Raw genomic sequence first — 19291 nt, forward strand, 5'->3', positions numbered from 1 at the left:
CTCTGAGACCTTTTCCAGTAAAAGATCTCTTAGTCATTTTTCCCTCAAGACAAGACTCACATGGAGGTAAAGAATTGTCTCCTAATTGATTTAGTAGTCCATTCTTAACCAATCTCTCAATCCTATTGAGATTTATGTGACCAAGTCTTAAGTGCCATAGACAGGCATTAGAAGAAACTTTTTGTCTTTTATTCTAAGTTTCAACTGTTCTAAACATCTCAGTATTTAAGACAAAATTTTCTTTAGTTGGTCTTAACTTATATAAGTTGTTTTCAAGTATCGCAGAACAAATTTGAATACCTTTTCTGAAAATGAACGCTTCATTAACTTCAAAAGATATTTTATACATTTGTTCCATAATACAAGCGATAGATATTAAATTCCTCTTCATAAGAGGTGCATACAAAACATCTTTAAGTATGATATATCTATCGTTGAAAAACAACTTCAAGTCTCCCACTGCTTCGGCCGAGACAACCTCTCCTATTCCAACCTTGAGGGTGATCTCGCCTTCTTCAATCTTTTTCTAGGAATTTGTTTCTTGAAAAGAAAAGCAAATATGTGTAGTGGCTCCTGAATCTAATATCTAGGTTGAGGTATCATCCTCTATTAAACATGTCTCAGCAACTAGTAAATCATATTTACCTTGTGCTTCTTTCGAGGCAGGGGCCTGAGAACATTCCTCAGTTAAGACAAATCTCAAGTCATCTATTACTAGTGTTGAATTCATATTGTTTTTCCATGTTGAGTAATTATCGCCGTTTAGTTTATCAGAAGCTAAGAGTTGATTTAAAGAGCTAGTCATACTGAAAAGAAAAACATATCCTTTTTTAGTAAAAACATTAATCTGTTAAATCCAATCAAGTTTAGCAAAAAAAACTAATAATGTACCCTTCATTATTATATTTTGCAACGATATTTCAATGGTTTAGAATAACCTCCACCGAGGGGTGATCGACTATTCCTCCATTGAACCAAGACTATCTTGACTAGATACTATCACCAGAATAACTCTTATTCCTATAGTAACTCAGTTATCGCTACTTTGGTCAAGAATTTAACAACACTTAGTAATTCTCGTAAGTGTGACCCTCCATTTTCAGACCTCAAAGATCGGAATCATTATGCTCCCAAAGTTGGAAAGACAAGAATGAAAATGGACCTGAGAGACCCTATCTATTTCTAGAGTTCGCGGAGTTTCAAATCCTATAATACAGCCCTCCGATTAGTAAGGTCGCTCCAGGGCAGACATGCAGGCACATTATAGAAATCTCACGGTGCGACCTAATGGAAGAGACCGTAGGATGTGTTGACACACTTCCTTCTCCCACTTACTATGAACAACTTCCTCTATTCACCTTGGTATTGACTCATGCAAACACTCTCCGAATGGAGTCCGCTCCCAGGGCGGCCCAAAGCCAAGCATGAATCTCACACTGTGAACTCTTAGGGATGTTAGAGCTAAAAGTACATTACTTCTCTCTAGCTGAAGTGTTCTAGACGGTTAGGGTATAAAATACTCAGCGATACATTTCGAATAACTAAAATATATCCTAAGTCTAGGTGATTCATCCGAGTATATCTTTTATACTGGATTTTTAACCTACGATGTCTAGGTGATAAACAAATTTTATTACCTCACACCACTCACGCATGCTCATAAAACCGGTTTAACCTAACTCAGACGCCGGCTCGATCTCCAGGTAGTAGGTGTTCCTTGAACCGTCAACTTAAAAACCTTCAACCTTAGTCATCTTATCTGACTTTTTGCCAAGATCTTGCCAGGTGAGTTTTCTTGTAACTTCGATTTTACAAGATATCGACCTATTTTCCATGAAAATTGGGATTGCTCAATGGTTAACCCTAAATGAGCATGCATCTTATCTTTGTTATAGATTTTAGAAGTCTAGGTTATTTTATAACAATTATAACCCTAGAGCATTCATCTATAACATGCTTCCTTAAATAAAACATGCTTTAATATAACATTTATATTAAAACTAAGCATGCATAGTATATATTTTATAACACTTATAAGATATAACAAATGCATGTCACATGCTTTTCCTATGGTGGGATTTTAAAACTATATGGCATACTATATGCACACATAATCAAAGAACATTATACATCACATGCATAATAGGTAAACAACACTAAAGTGGACCGATTTTGTCATTAAATACAAACAATTAACTAACTTATTACAAAATTCAGCAACAACTTCCCTGAACCAGCTTCAAATACTTTGAACCATTAGGAACCGCTCAGAAATCAATCGAACCGGCCCGAAAACACCAAAAACCAAGCTGAACCGGTCAAACCGGCTCAACCATGACAAACGGACCGATCCAGATCATTTGGACCAGCTGGTCAACGCAAGTTGGGGCAGTCAACGGAAGTACAGGTCGGATCGACGGAGGCGGAGCGTGCGCACGGGTGCGTGGGTCGCGAGCAGACGGGAGGCGCGCAGGCAGCTTCAAACCGGGTCGGGCAAATCGGAGGGAGGCGGGCGCTCAGGTCGGATCCGGCCGGGCAGGTGTGTGTGCAAGAGAATCCGAGTGGTGAACCGGGTCGGGTCAGGTCTTAGAGCTAAACTCTCGGGTCTGTGGCCAAAAACGGGTCTGTAAGCTTTTTTTCTCCATTTTTGCTGTTGTTCTCTCTCCCGGAATCAAGCAATTACAACCTAAATTCAACTCTAATGACTCCAAAAAATTTACAAACCCTTTTTCACACATTAATGCTCATAAACAAGTGAGTAATTACAAATTTTCATAAGAAATTTAAAGAGAAAAAATGCCAAAATCATAATAAATCCACTTTAGTCCCCATTTCATTCAACACTTGAATAGATAGGAAAAAAAACACCCATCAAAAGCAATTGAGAGTAATTCTAACATGCCCTGATATCACATGATGGAATACGAGACATACGCAGCTGAATTGGGACCTAATCACACTCTAATTGCTTCTAAATTAAAGGAAAATAGCATGCAATTGAAGGAAAAACAGTGAATTAAAAGTGTAGAGATGCTACCTTTGAAGCTCCCGAAAGCTGCATCTCCTTGTTGAATCTCGACCCGAACTCTTTTGGACTACCACTAGAGTTGACCTACTATCCTCTGGACTCAGAACCGAGTTGTGGGACCCAGTGGATGAAGAGAACCGAGAGAGAAAAAATAGATGAAAATAAGGAATGGAATTTTGAGTAGGTTTGGGTGTTTCCTTTGTTTTTCACAAAGTTGTAATTTTCCAGCCCAAATATCAAAAAACTAATTTTCAAAATGACAAAAGTCTTTTAACTAAATTGAAAAGCCCAATTTATAGAAAAAAGGCATGCAACAATTGCATGAAAAAACTTCACAAAAACCCAACACCTAGAATCCACTCACTTAGTGGGCTTAATGTCTCCACTATAAGCCAACACCTCGCCCACTATTTTGTTAGTGGAATTATCCAACAAAAGTTTGGATTTTCTCACTAACTATAGTCAAAGGGCAAAATAGTCATTTGGTCAAAGTCAAACTTTGACCAAAAAGTCAACATTTTGACTTTTTATGATTTTATCCGTGTTGACTAATTTTGACCTCCCGAGCATGAATCCGCATTCATTTTTTCAAAATTCAAATCACATTTGAATATAAGGTCGGTCAAAGTTTGACTTTTCAAAGTCAAAAAAAACTCTTTGACTTTTTACAACTTTGACCATTTCCATTATTTTCGAGCTTCCAAATATGAACATATTCATATTCTTGATATTTAAATCACATTTAAATATTAAAGCTGTATTTCTAAGCTGACAAACCCGACCCGTAGTTGCACTCCCCTCACTATAGATATATTTGTGTCCATTTGATATAACCATGATTAGTAAGTTAATCCTTCATAGGTTGTTCGTAATCTCGGCTAGGTCATAAAAACCGTTTTACCCCCAAGACTACATCTTGTTTCTTAAGTTCCACTGATCCTCTTATGAACAATTGGTTTAAGGCCCAACCTATAAACTGAATCCCTCTCGGGCCAAGGAGAGGGTGGGGCCCCTTGTTCAAGACCTGGATTTAGTACTAAAGGGAACAACCTATCTACTATCCCTATAACGGGTAGGAGTGAATTCTGTCTTGCACCCTATATTCCCAGTTATCTACCCGATCTTACCCCTGAAATGGGAGGCTTATTGGGCCAGGAATATTGAGCTGCCCTCACCTATGCAGATCTTAGGATAATTCTAAGTGAACAAGAGTTCATAATTAGCTCAGGATTAAGATTAAGTTACCTATGTCATCAATTAACGAAATAGTCAGTTTTATACATAAAACGGTATTTAGAATGTAAAAAGTGACTATTTATTTGAACTTGATCCACCTTTATGTCACTACTTAAAGTTCAAACTACATTAAATAGCCTCAGGACCTTAGTTTATTGGATTCAAGATTACAATTTCAATAACAAATTTATCGAAAAACAAAACAGAATATATTTATTAATTTACAAACTACGAGTTTCAGGACATAAAATCCAACAAAATATAGGAATGCATTGATCAGAAAATGTATTAATTCCTTAAGCCAAAATGTAATACAATACAAAGATAGAAGAGAAGAAGGGCCAGCTGGAAGCAATGTCTTGCTTCCAGCAGATGTGTGTCAAGGCTGCCTGTGGCGCCATGGATGAGCGATGGAGTAGACTCTCTCGAGCTCTAACTCCGTCGAAGGTTCCGATCGTCACTCAGAATGATCGAGGGGATGAAACTACGAGTTTCAGGACATAAAATCCAACAAAATATAGGAATGCATTGATCAGAAAATGTATTAATTCCTTAAGCCAAAATGTAATACAATACAAAGATAGAAGAGAAGAAGGGCCAGCTGGAAGCAATGTCTTGCTTCCAGCAGATGTGTGTCAAGGCTGCCTGTGGCGCCATGGATGAGCGATGGAGTAGACTCTCTCGAGCTCTAACTCCGTCGAAGGTTCCGATCGTCACTCAGAATGATCGAGGGGATGAAGAACTCTCAAGCTATCTTCTCATGCTTTGGTCTGGATCACAAGGATCCACCCGAAGGTAGAAACTTGGATGATTTGTAATTCTGTTCAACGGCTTCTATTTATAGAGCTTGATCGCCGACAACATTTATGGACCTACTCTAAATCTGACATTCGCGGCGCGATGGTCCTTTTCTGAATCTCTGCTGCTAATGGCATGGTAGGTGAAATGTCAACATCATCTTTTGATACTCCCGAGGTATGTGCATGTTTGCATTCCACCAACCTTGCGGTCATCCCTCTATTATGGTTATTATTTTGTAGCTGCAATCTCTCTGCGATGACTGCATTCGCTTGACGGCTGCAACTTCTATGCGATTGACGAATACGGTTAATGGCCACAACATCCATGCGTCGAACGTATGCGTTCGCCTTTGCGATGGAGAGATTCCCACATGCAGTTGTCTTTGCGATAGCCTGGCTTCCACGTATGAAATCGCTTCCTACGTTAGCTACAAAGATAGACATTTGAACGCATAATAAAGCATAAAAGTGGGTTAGCCGAGATTCTTAATGCCGATCGATGCAAACGCGTTTTCTCATGAATTCCTAACATAATCGCCACATATTCTACTTAACAGCCCTCATAATTCTAAATAAAAGGCGTATAATCTCGTGCATTTCTGCCCGTCATCACACACGTGTTGGTACATGATGCGTTATTTTATGAGGTGAAATTATGGAATGAAATGTGGTGATAGGAATACGTTGAGCAACAAGCTTTCACAGCGGAATTCAAGTATAAGCTCCACTGAGTTTCCTGGTAAGTCCAAGGTCGAACTCAGGGACCTGAGAAAACGGTATGCGGTGATAATTTTCCAAAAGACTTTGCTGTAACCGATAACTCAAATAGTTATTTGGTGTTGTTGTTTACGATAATAAAATAAACGAATGCGGCGGAGTTTCGAAAAAAGTTGATAATATGGAAGATGCGATGAGTATGCAGTGAACGGGTTGAGAAGGGGTTCGGCTAACACTTCCTAGGATGCGTTCATGTTATGCGATCATGAAACACACATACAATAACAAACCATCTCTCGACGCAAATGCTATGGCTTCTAATACTAGAATGCATGTGATATATGCGATGAGTCTATAGGACCTACAAATAAGCCTCTATTCTTATTTATGCGATGACAAAATGACACACACACAAATAAGACGACCACATAATATCATAACCTATCTCTAGAATGCTTGCGATGCATGTTGACAAACAGAGCTTATCTCTAAGTCCCTATCTCTTGCTTATGCAGATCTAATCTTGCTCTCTCGAGTCTAGATTCTAACCTAGCTCTCTTAAGTCTTAGGTTCTTTCTTTAGACTCTCTCTCGAGTAGCTCTAAAGGGGTGTTGGGCACAACATAAAACAAGATAATCGCATGCGATGAAGATCCTAGGTCATGTTAGCTTAGTTCTTCTCAACTCATTCGATAAGTTTAGCTACTCATGCGTGCTTTCAAGAGAGTGAATAGATGTACATAAAGAAATTCCATTGTATAGATATAGAATTGAAATACAGAATAACAATGCAAGATGAGAATAAAGAGCCTGGTAGCAATCTCTTGCTTCCCGGGCTTTTACAATGTCTTTCTACTCTGTTCAAAAGATAATCTCGTTCTCACGAGAGTTGGCCCACTCTCTGCTTTTCCACGCCTATGGGTTCTCTCTCGAGTTGGCCTGAGCGATCTTCCGGCATCTCTTCCCTTCTCTCGCTCTGCCTTAAAATAAAAGAAAAACTAAGAACAAGGTTATTCTCTCTAAGGGAAAATTCTCTAAGTGTTCGAACTCACTGAACTAGCTGAACCCCTTTTCTGAAGGTTGCCTTCGGTATTTATAGAGCTTCGGGGTGAAAGGCGGCTTCTCTCTTATGATTGCACAGATGGGATGGCTTTAATTCTCTGACTGATGTGCCGAATATTTGTCACCGAAAAGCTGAGTGTACTTGTTATCGTTAGTGGCTTGTCAACTTAATTCGGATTCGACTGTCATCAACTTTCTGTCCCGTCGTGATTAATTATGCTTTTCACCCAGATGCGCCCACCAAGCTGCGCCGACTCTATGCGAAAATCCTTCTTGAGCAGATATTTGTGAGCACAAATCACCGCAAAGCCTTGCGGTAATGCTGCACTCGACCATTGATTTCTTGTGATCGCACTTTCTGCCTTGCATCAACACATATTCTGCATAAAAATACAAAAGTTAACTGTTTTTATGCGATGAATGCTTGAGACCGCAATGTTATGAACTTAATGCTTTTTGGACGCAATCTAACATATTTTATCAATGCAAACCTTCATTGTTTAATAACTTAGCACTGTAATAACGTGCATTTCTACCCGTTATCAGTACAGAATCCTAAAAAAATTAAACATGTTTGAAATTATGCCTATTTGTAGGATATCCCATGGAAACAAAAGGAGGATACTTTTATGATTCCCAAGAAGATAAAGTGTTTGTATCGATAAATGCCACTTTCTTGGAAAAGGATCATATTAAAAATCATCTACCTCATAGTAAACAATTATTACAAGAACTGTCTAAAGATACTATAGAAAAATCAGTTGTTGATCAAGCTGGTCCTTCAACAACGGTTGTTATCCCGTCATGTCCATACCAAGAGTTGGAAATTCCTCATCGTAGTGGGAGGGTTATTCAACAACCTGAACGCTACATGGGTTTAACAGAAACTCAAAACATCATACAAGATGATGGTTTAGAGGATCCATTAACCTTTAAAAGGGCAATGGAATATGTTGACAGGGAACAATGGATAAAAGCCATGGATGATGAAATGGAGTTTTTGTACTTCCACTCAGTCTGGGAACTTGGATCAACCACAAGGTGTTACACCTATAGGTTGTAAGTGGATCTACAAAAGAAAACGAAAGCCAAGCTCATGGCAAAGGGTTTTACCCAAAGAGAAGGAGTTGATTATGAAGAAACTTTTTCTCCTGTTGTCATGATTAAATCAATAAGAATACTTCTTGCCACTACCATATATTATCACTATGAAATATGGCAAATGGATGTCAAGACAGCTTTTCTGAATTGCTATCTTGATGAAAGTATTTTTATGTCTCAACCAGAGGGGTTCATTGAAAGAGGACGGGAATAGAAAGTCTATAAGCTTAATCAATCCATTTATGGATTGAAACAAGCGTCCAGATCCTGGAATATAAGATTTGACACTGCGATCAAATCAAGGCTTTGAACAGAACGCTAACGAACCTTGTGTATACAAGAAAATAGTCAACAAAACTGTAGCATTCTTAGTTCTGTACGTTGATGATATCTTGCTCATTGGGGATAAGACAAGTTTTCTTGCTGACGTAAAAAGATGGTTAGCATCACAGTTTCAAATGAAAGATTTGGGTGATGCTCAGTATGTTCTAAGAATACAGATCTTTCAAGACCGAAAGAATAGAACATTGGCACTGTCTCAGGCATCTTATATTGACAAGATGTTGTCAAGGTATAATATGCAAAATTCCAAGAAAGGTTTATTACCTTTCAGGCATGATATTCATTTTTCGAAGGAACAATGTCCTAAGACACCTCAAGAGGTTGAGGAGATGAACAGAATTTCATATGCTTCTGCAGTTGGGAGTTTGATGTAAGCTATGTTGTGTACACACCCCAAAATATGTTTTGCAGTTGGAATCGTCAGTAGGTTCCAATCTAATCCTGAACACGAACGATGGACCGCTGTAAAAAATATCCTCAAGTATCTAAGGAGAACGAGGGACTTATGCTTGTGTATGGACCTAAGGATTTGATCCTTATGGGATACACTGATTCTGACTTTCAGACTGACATAGATTCCAGGAAATCTACCTCAAGATCAGCTTTCACTCTTAACGGAGGAGCTATAATTTGGAGAAGTATCATGCAAAGTTGTATCGCTGACTCCACCATGGAAGCAAAATATATGGCTGCATGCGAAGCTGCTAAGGAAGCAGTATGGCTACGCAAATTCTTAGATGATTTGGAAGTCGTTCCAAATATGCACCTGTCTATCACACTCTATTGTGACAACAGTGGTGCAGTAGCTAACTCAAAGGAACCCATGAGTCACAAGCATGGAAAACACATTGAAAGAAAGTACCATCTCATCCAGGAGATCGTATATAGAGGAGATGTGCTCGTCACAAAGATAGCCTCTGAAGACAACCTTGTTGATTCATTCACCAAGACCCTCTCGGCTAAAGTTTTTGAGGGCCACCTAGTTGGACTACGACTCCGTGTAGTGTAATCTAGGGCAAGTGGGAGAATGTCTATGGTATTGTAGATGCCCTAGTTTATTGTATTTTTCCCATTATGTATACCAACATTATATTGTATATATTTTTTCTCACTATAGTTTTAGTCCAAGTGAGAGATTGTTGGGAATGTCCTAGAACTTGCAGTTCGTGTTAAACATTCTATTTTATCAATAATAATGACTTGTTGTTTTTTCATTTTATTATGAAAATCCAATAAACGCATCCTTGGCTATAGTCTGAATGTTGTAACTTTATGTAGTGACATAAACAGGATCAAGTTGACAGTATATAGCCTAAATGGTCTAATAAGTATATGGATGAAATTGGGTATCTCATCCTGGTAACACTATTGGATGCAACCCACTTTATAGTTGTTATAATAAGTTGTAAGGTGCTACAAACAATGTGATCCACAAATCGTTCATGTTGAGACATGAGAGTGGGGGCATCCTATGCAATGAGTTTGCATATAGACTGGACCACGAAAATAGTCATTTTTCTTTATAACGACCGTTTACTGTTAAAACTGACTATTTCATTTATTATATAACCTAGGTTAACTCAATCTTAATCCTGAGTTAGCTATGAACTCCTGTTTGTTCGGGATTATCCTTTCATCTGCAAACGGTGAGAGTAGTCCAACAGCACTGCTCAATAAGCTTACCATTTTGGGGATAAGACCGGATGAATAGCTGGGGACATAGCCTTACAAGATGAAATTCACTCTTACCCTATTTAGGGTCAGTAGATAGGTTGTTCTCTTAAGTACTGACTCCAGGTCTTGAACAAACGAGGCCCTGCCTTCTCATGATAGAGAAATGATTTGATTCATAGAGATTATGAATCAGAATTGTTCATTAAAGGATCAGTAGGAACTTAAGGAATAAAATGTAGTCACAAGGGTAAAACGGTATTTTTGACTTGGCTGTGATTACGAACAACCTGTGAAGGATCGACTTACTTATTATGGTTATTAAGTGGACATAATGTATCTATAGTAAAGAGAGTTCAACTATGGGCTATAATGAGTGTCCCATTAGTTAACGAACGGGGGTTAGACTGAACTAATGAGTTTAGCCGATTAATCTCGAATTGTTGGAGCCCATGATCTGTAGGTCCTTGAGGTCTCTCTACTAGCTTGTAAATGGATAAGCTTTAGGATAGCTTGAGAAATTAATTTGAAACGTTCAAATTAAACGAAACAAGAGAATATATATTTAAATATATGAAAATGATTATTGTGTAAAAATTAATTTAATATTTGATATTAAATTAATTAATATTTTAAATTAATTTATGAAATTAATTTAAGAAAATAAATTTTCAATTAGAATGATTTTGGAATCATTTTTTTTTTTTAAAGAAAAGTAAAAAATCGTTTTGCATGTTGCACAAAATGGAGAATTAGTTTTTTCCATTACCTTCATCTTCATGCTCATACAAAGGACATTATCCTCTCTACATTGATTCTCCAAGCATGAGCTGCAAGTCATGCACTCAATTTTTTTGCATGTTCATCTACTATATATAAAGAAGATTGGAGTCATTTGAAAGGGATGAATGTAGAATTTTTTTAGAGAAAATTTTCTATGAGAAAAGACTGCCTTCTTTAATCGGCTGTTGTGAGTTCTTCTTGGTTCTTCACTTCTTCAAGTTGTTCTTGAGTCCCACAACTCTGCCTAAAGCTCCAAGAGCATAGTAGGGAAGGTTTTGAGTTGGTTCACAGTGATATCAAAAGAAGACTGCTGCTGTACACCCATTTTCTTTGAGAGTTCTTCAAAAGTATGATCTTAAAACCCACTTTTTAGAAAAACATGCTTTAGTTTCTGCCAAAATTAGTGAATTTGAATGCTTATGGATCCTTGATACTTCTACTGCATGTTATTTAACTCTTTCAGATCTACCATTTGTAGTAGTTCACAACCTTGCAAACCTCTACAAAGGGGTCATATCCTTAGTGTCACCAGGATCAGGTATCGCTCCTTAATACTGATACTACAAACCTTTTTAGGTTATCATTTAAGGCATGATCCACTTGTATATCTCATACACATGCTTAAGTTTACATACAATAACCATGGAGCTTTGTTTATTGGATATGAGTAAATGCAAAATATAATAACTCTTATTTTATTCATAACAATGTGCACATTTTAAAACTACAAGACTCCGAGAGAATTAGGACACCAATCCTAATAAGGATAATCCCGAATAAACAAGAGTTCATAGTTAGCTCAGGATTAAGATCAAGTTACCATAGGTCAAAATTCGAAATAGTCAGTTTTAATAGTAAACGGTCATTATAAAGAAAAGTGACTATTTTGAGGTCTGGTTTTATGCAAACATCCTTTGCATAGGATGCCTCACTCGCATGTCTCCACATGAATGATTTTGGGATCACATCATTTGTATCTGTATATAAAGTGGGCCCCATCCAATACTGTACCAGGACGAGGTACCCAATCTCATCCATATACTTTTAGACCTTTTTGGCTATATACTAAAACTTGATCCACTTTTATGTCTCTACATAAAGTTTAAAGTATTCATATTATAGCCATAGATTTGTTTATTGGATTTTTATAACAGAATGCAATATCAACAACATTTTATTGAATGAACAACTCAATAATACTTTTATTGATAAATAGAATATGTTTCCAATATTTATGAATTGCGAGTTTTAGGACATTTCCAACAATCTCCCACTTGAACTAGTACTCCAGTGAGTGATAACGGGCAGAAATGCACGTTATCATAGTGCTAAGTTATTAAAAAATGTTGGATTGCATTGATAAAATATGTTAAATTGCGTCCATTAATCATAAATTCTATAATATTGCGGTCGCATGCGTTCAGCACATGAGAACTATTGATTTTTGTAATTTTGTGCAGAATATGCGTTAATGCAATGCAAGATTGCATTCCTAGGAAATTATGGTCGAGCGCAACTTCACCGCAAGACTTTACGTTGATCGTGCTCGCAAACATTCGCCCGAGAAGGATCGTCGCAACTTGGTCAGCGCAACATGGTAGGCGCATCTGGGTGAAAGGCCAATTAAAAGCGATGGGACAAAACGCTGATGACAGTCAAATCCAATTTAAGTCGACAGTCGATAACGGTCACAAAGTACATTCAGCTTTATCGGTAACAATCATTTGGCGCGTCAATCAGGAATTAAAGTTATCCCATCTATACAACTGGGAGAGAGAAGCCGCCTTTCACCATTGATGCCCTATAAATACCAAGTGCATTCTTCAGAAAAGGGGTTAACAAAGTTCACCGTTTTTACAACCAGTTGCTTTTGTTCATAATTTCTTTTCCATTTTAAGGCGGAGCAAGAGAAGAATGGCGGTGCCGGAGATCGCTCAGGGCAACTCGAGAGAGAGAACCTTGGGGTGTAAGGGCAGAGAGTGGGCCGACTCTTGCGAGAGCGAGAATATCTTTAGAGCACGAGTAGAAACAGTGTAAACGCCTGGCAGCAAGAAATCACTACTAGGCTCTTTATTATACTTGCATTGTTATTTGTACTTCATCTTCGTATCTATTCAATGGAAGTTCTATTTCTACATCTGCTCACTCTCTTAATATGCATGAGTAGCTAAACTAGTTGAATGGGTTGAGAAGAACTAAGCTAACATGACCTAGGAAGTTCATTGCTTGTGATTGTCTTGTTTTATGCTGTGCAAAATACCCTTTAGAGTTACTCGAGAGAGAGTCTAAAGAAAGAACCTAATGTCTCGAGAGAGAGTCTAAAGAAATAACCTAATGTCTCGAGAGAGCTAGGTTAGAATTTGGACTCGAAAGAGCAAGATTAGGCTTGCATAAACAAGAGATAGGGACTTAGAGATAAGCTTTATTTGTCAACTTGCATCGCATGCATCCTAGGAATAGGTATGATATTATGTGGTCGCATATTTGTGTGGATGTCATTTCATCATCGCATAAATAGGAATAGAGGTTTATGTGTAAACCCTGTAGACTTATCGCATGCATTCTAGCCTTAGAAGCCGTGGTATTCGCACCGAGAGGTGGTTTACTATTGTATGCATGTTGCATGATCACAAAGCATGAACGCATTCTAGGGAGTGTTAGCCGAAACTTTTCTCAATCTGTTCACCGCATATTCATCGAATTTCCCGTTTACCAACTATTTTCAAACTCCGCCGCATTTGTTATTTATTTTCATCAACGCAAACAACAAACCCAACAATTTATTTATTTAACTGGTTACCGCAAGTCTTCATAAAAATCACCAACACAACTATTTTCACAAGTCCCTGTGTTCGACTATGGACTTACCAGGAAACTCAGAGGAATTTACACTTGAATTCCGCTGGGAAAACTTGAGTGCACAATGCAATCCATCAACACATATCATCCATATTTCCATTTAATAAAATAATGCATCAGTGAGCTACAAAAATATACAAATATATAATGTACATAATATTAAGATACACAAAGAAAATACAATAAAATAGGGCATCTATATACCTTTGACATTCTCCTACTTGTGCTTGAAGCTCGTAGTCCTAGTCCGACCAAGTGGCCCTCGAACACTTTAATCGTGAGGGCCTTCATAAATGGATCAGCAAGATTATCTGCAAAGGCTATCTGCGTGACTATCACATCTTTTCTATGTACTATCTCCCGAATGAGATGGTAATTTCACTCGGTGTGTTTCCCGTGTTTGTGGCTTCTTGGTTCCTTTGAATTGGTGACTGCTCCACTGTTATCACAATATAGAATGATAGGCAGATGTATATTTGGAACCACTTCCAAATCTGTCAGAAACTTGTGCAGCCATACGGCTTCTTTAGTTTCTTTACATGTAGCTACATATTCAACTTCCATCATGGAGTCAGCAATACAACTCTGATTGATGCTTCTCCATACTATAACTCCTCCATTAAGTGTAAAAACTGATCCTGAAGTAGATATTCTGTAATCTACATCTGTCTGAAAATTAGAATTAGTGTATCCAGTAAGGATTAACTTAGTCCCATACACGAGCATATAGTCCTTCGTTCTCCGAAGATCCTTGAGGATATTCTTAATAGCAGTCCAATAACTATGTCCAAGGTTAGATTGGAACCTGCTGACAATTCCAACTGCAAAGTATATGTCAGGACGTGTACACAACATAGCGTATATCAGGCTCCCAACTGCTGATGCATATGGAATTCTCTTCATCTCTTCAACTTCTTGAGGCATTTTAGGACACTGTTCCTTTGACAAATAAATTTCATGTCTAAAAGGTAACATACATTTTTTGAAATTTTGCATATTATATCTTGACAATATCTTGTCAATATAAGATGTTTGAGATAACGCTAGAGTTTTGTTCTTGCGATTTTGAACAATTTGGATTCCAAGAACATACTGTGCATTTCCTAAATTTTTCATTTGGAATTGCGATGCTAGCCATCTTTTTACATCAACAAGAAAACTTGTCTCATTCCTAATGAGCAAGATATCATCAACATAAAGGACCACAAAAGCTACAGTTTTATTGGTTATCTTCTTGTAAACACAAAGCTCGTCAACATTTTGTTCAAAGCCATAAGATTTTATCACAGTGTCAAATCTTATATTCCAGGATCTAGATGCTGATTTTAACCCATAAATGGATCCTTTAAGCTTGCAAACCTTTTGCTCTTGACCTTATTCATTAAACCCTTCTGGTTCAGATGTGTAAATACTTTCATTAAAATGGTCATTCAAAAAGGTTGTCTTAACATCCATTTGCTATATTTCATAGTCATAAAATGCAGCAATGGATAAGAATATTCTTATAGATTTTATCATAGCAATAGGAGAGAAGGTTTCTTCATAGTCTACCCCCTCTCTTTGGGTATAACCTTTTGCCATGAGTCTATTTTTATAGGTCTGCACCTTACCAGTTTGGTCTCACTTTCTCTTATAGATCCATTTGCAACCAATGGTTTGACCCCATCTGGTTGAACTATAAGTTCTTAAACAGAATTGAAGTACATTAACTCCATTTCTAGGTCCATGGCTTCGGTCCATCGATCTCTATCTACATCTTCCATTGCCTATTTAAATGTTAATAGATCTTCTAAGCCATCATCAGGTATGATGATATGAGTTTTTTCTAGACCCATATAGCGATCAGGCTGTTGAATAATCCTCCCACTACGTCGAGGCATTCTCATCTCATGAGAAGGATGTGATGGAGCAACAACTCTTGTTGAAGGACCAGCTTAATCAACAACTCTTGTTGATTTACCTGTAGTTTCTTTAGTCATCTCATCTAATACTAGTTTACTACGAGGTTGATGATTTCTTCTAAGAATTTAGAGCATAAATCAATAACTCTTGTTGATTTAGAGCATAAATCCCCAAACTAGGAACACATCTACACAAGATGGAATTCACTTCTTCCCTAATGTCGGGGTAAGTAGATGAATTGCTCCTTTAAAGGCTGATTTTGAAGCTTGAACAATGTGGCCACACCCTCTCTTGACCTGAGAGGGACTTTGTCATAGTTGGACTATGATTTATTGTTTATTAAAGGAATCAGTGGTACTTAAGGAGTTAGATATAACTATAGGGGCAAAACGGTAATTTTGGTCCAGTTGTACTTACGAGTAATTTGTGAAGCACTATTGATACACTAAAAATGTACATAAAATGAATTTTTGATGAGTATTGATATGTTATTGATACATCTATGTTATAGTTTAAATAAAATTTAAATGACTACTGATAAACTACTGTTACTCTAAATATTTAGTATTCCATTTTGAGCTTATTATGATATAGTATTGATATATACACTAATGATCTATTTGCAATTTATTTCGAATCAATACTACTATACAATTGAAATGTCAATGTTATACTTAATTTAAGTATCATTGTAAATGATAGGCTTCATATTTGGTGTATCAACAATTCAATGATATGTTTTTTAATCTCTAAATCAAGTATATCAATCAACTAATATACGAAATATGAAATATATGTGATACAATTGATATACAAAATTAAATATAACTTTTATACCATTAGAGTCATGTCAAAATATTGAAAACAAAACAAACTAACAAACGTAACTTATATTTAGTATATCATTTGAAAAAATTAATGAATTTAACGTATACCATCAACATCAAATTTAAACTAGTCGGATGAAAATAACTCTATATCAAAATGAAACAAAAAAATAAAAATAATATTTACCATAGTCAAACAAATAACATCGATCATAACACAATTAAAGTCATGATATATGGGTTTGTATAAATTACATTATTTAAATAAAGTATATTGATTTATTGATATACCAAATATAAAGTATATCAATTGATTGATATATCAAAATATAAAATATATCGAATATACTTGCCGATAGACAATAAGGGTAAAATCATAATAATAGAAAAATCGAGAATCAGGTTTAAATTTTTTGATATATTTGTAATTTTGGAAAATCATTACTATATTTGCAAATATCTTTATCTTTTCTGCTACCCATTACAATTTTCCTAAAAATAATTAGAAGGCCAGAGCAAGGGAGATAGGTGCAACAAAAGGAGAAAATTAAAAGGATATTGTACTTTTAGAAACTATTTAGGAAAATATTGTTGTTTTCAAACTATTTGTAAAAATATTGTTGTTTTAAATAGGTCGAATTTTGAACCCTCGACCTTCCTTTTTTTTTTAGGAAAATATTGTTGTTTTCAAACGGATTCTATCATCTCAGCAAGTCTGACTAAATAACGAGCTAATGAATCTCCTTCTTTTTGCCGCTAACGAGCTAACGAGCTAAACAAATTCAAGAGCGAGAGTTTGAGCGAGAGCGTGATCGTGATCAAGAGCGTGAGCGAAAGCGAGAGCGAGAGCGAGATTTTGATAGAGAGCGAGAATACCGTACAAATTTCCCTTTTTTTTTCCTTTTTAATTATTACACATTCCACTTTCTTCTTTCTAATCCTTTCTTCTTCTTTTTTTTTTTTTAATTTTCCATTTTATAAAAAAAATTCTAAAAATATTTATTATTTTATTTAAACTCTAAAAAGAATAAATTAAAAATAATAATAACTCATAAAAATAAAAAAAATTTAAATTAAATATCTCATTTATATAAAAATAATTACAAAAATCAATGTGTCCCATAAGGCAGACGTCATCGATTTCGAGATGGTTGTCGTTGTCGACTTCGAACTTGAGGTTGCTCGGGTTCTTCTTGATGTTGCTCTGGTACCTCTGCAGGTGCTTCATAATATAAATATTCATTATGCTCTCCACGATCCCGACCATGTCCATGCATGTATGAAGACGAAGGACCAGCCTCTAAGTCATAATGTCCTAAACCAAATGTTGGCATCATCATCATCGGACTAACATAATCAGTTTGACTCTGCGTTTGCGTCATAGGGGGCAACTCTTCGACATTATGTGCAACCTCATCAAACTCATCCTCTTCCCAAACAGGTCCTCTACGTCTAGGAGTTGGTGGAGGAACAATAGGTATATCGTACATATAATGAATTTCCTCCATATAGCTTTGGTTGTCACTACATATAGCAAGAACCTGGTTCAGATCATTCGCAACCTCATGGAGTCTACTGTTGTTCGATCTCTGTGAATTATAAAAAAATTAGACAATATTTAAAATAAATTTAAATTAAAAAAATTAGATAATATTCATTCATTTACCAGATGACCCACAGCTGTTCCCGGACAAGTGACGTAGTGCCTTGTGATATTATTATACCAATGAATATATTCTGGAGTGACTTCTGTGTCAAACTGTTCAAGAGAAACCCCCACTGCAATAAACCTTGCACGATAGTGCTATCGCACTACCAAATATGCAACTTTTTCGAACCAATCTCCAATCCTTAGGTCAATATCATGCAGTACGGGTTCAGTATTACAAGGCGATGGGATATCCTGCTAAAAACCGAATTGTCTAATCACCCTGTCAGGAAGATGCCACTCACCAATGTGAAAACATATGAGAGGACTCATCGTCCGCCATATGTTTTGACCATTCGTACAAAAATTAGGCAAAGTATGCACAATAATTTTGTACGACTCCCAAATAACCTGAAACACAAAATATTATATTAGAGAATATTAAAGACAAATACAATAAAAATGTGAATAAAATAACCAATTAGGTTTAGTGTAATGTACCTATTCAGGTTGAAGCAGATCAAACATGTATCTATACTGGTTGACTACATGTGTGGTTGTCCTAGTCACACAAAATTTGTCTCTCCACCTAATTTTTTAAATTGATAATTTAGAATTTAAATTAACTAGATTAGTGATATAAAAATTAAATTGAATTAAAACAACATATCGAGAACCGTAGGCTCGTCCAACTAACTGAGCGTCATTAACATGATGTAGCTGTGGAGCTATTGTTGGAAATCGCTCCCAAGCCCATAGTTGCAAAAGTATGAGAGGCCCAGCTATCTCTCGAACCTCAAGTCTTGTTGCTTTACATAGTTGTCTATACAACCATGCCAAGCATGCTCCACCCCATGAATACCACCCCGCATCATGGAGGTTAGCTAATAGTGGTAGGAACATCAAGTGAACAAAATGACTTGATTTATCTGAAAACAGACTTCCACCCATCATTTGTAGTATATATGCTCGCGCATATCTTATGACGGTTTCCTCGTCTGCATCATCTGTGAGCTCAGAAAATTGTGTTCCTAACCATATTAAACTTAACCTCGATCCTTTAATCTTGTCGGCAGCCCATTTATTTATTTTGTTGTATGCATACCTGAATTTTTACTCCACTTAGTATTATAAAATATGTTTGAAATAAATTATTAATAATATATATATATATATAAATAATATTACCGGGTGTATTTATCTTGACGCTCCAATGCATCCCTTATTTCTTCTCTTCTTTTCTCAAAATAGTTCACGCATTTGAAGAATGTTATATGAGCAAGAGCATTTATAGGCAACATTCGAGCTCCTTTTAG

At 36.5% G+C, this 19291-nt stretch overlaps 1 pseudogene; it reads right to left on the bottom strand.

Moving 5' to 3' along the window:
• Positions 1 to 17431: 17431 nt before the first annotated feature.
• LOC150030293 (serine/threonine-protein phosphatase 7 long form homolog) lies at positions 17432 to 19080 on the bottom strand (annotated as a pseudogene).
• Between the last annotated feature and the right edge of the window lie 211 nt (positions 19081 to 19291).

The sequence above is a fragment of the Benincasa hispida genome, unplaced genomic scaffold (genome assembly GCF_027475165.1).
Source record: "Benincasa hispida cultivar pf3 unplaced genomic scaffold, pf3_genome.v1.1 HicScf334, whole genome shotgun sequence".
Classification (NCBI taxonomy): Eukaryota; Viridiplantae; Streptophyta; class Magnoliopsida; order Cucurbitales; family Cucurbitaceae; genus Benincasa; species Benincasa hispida.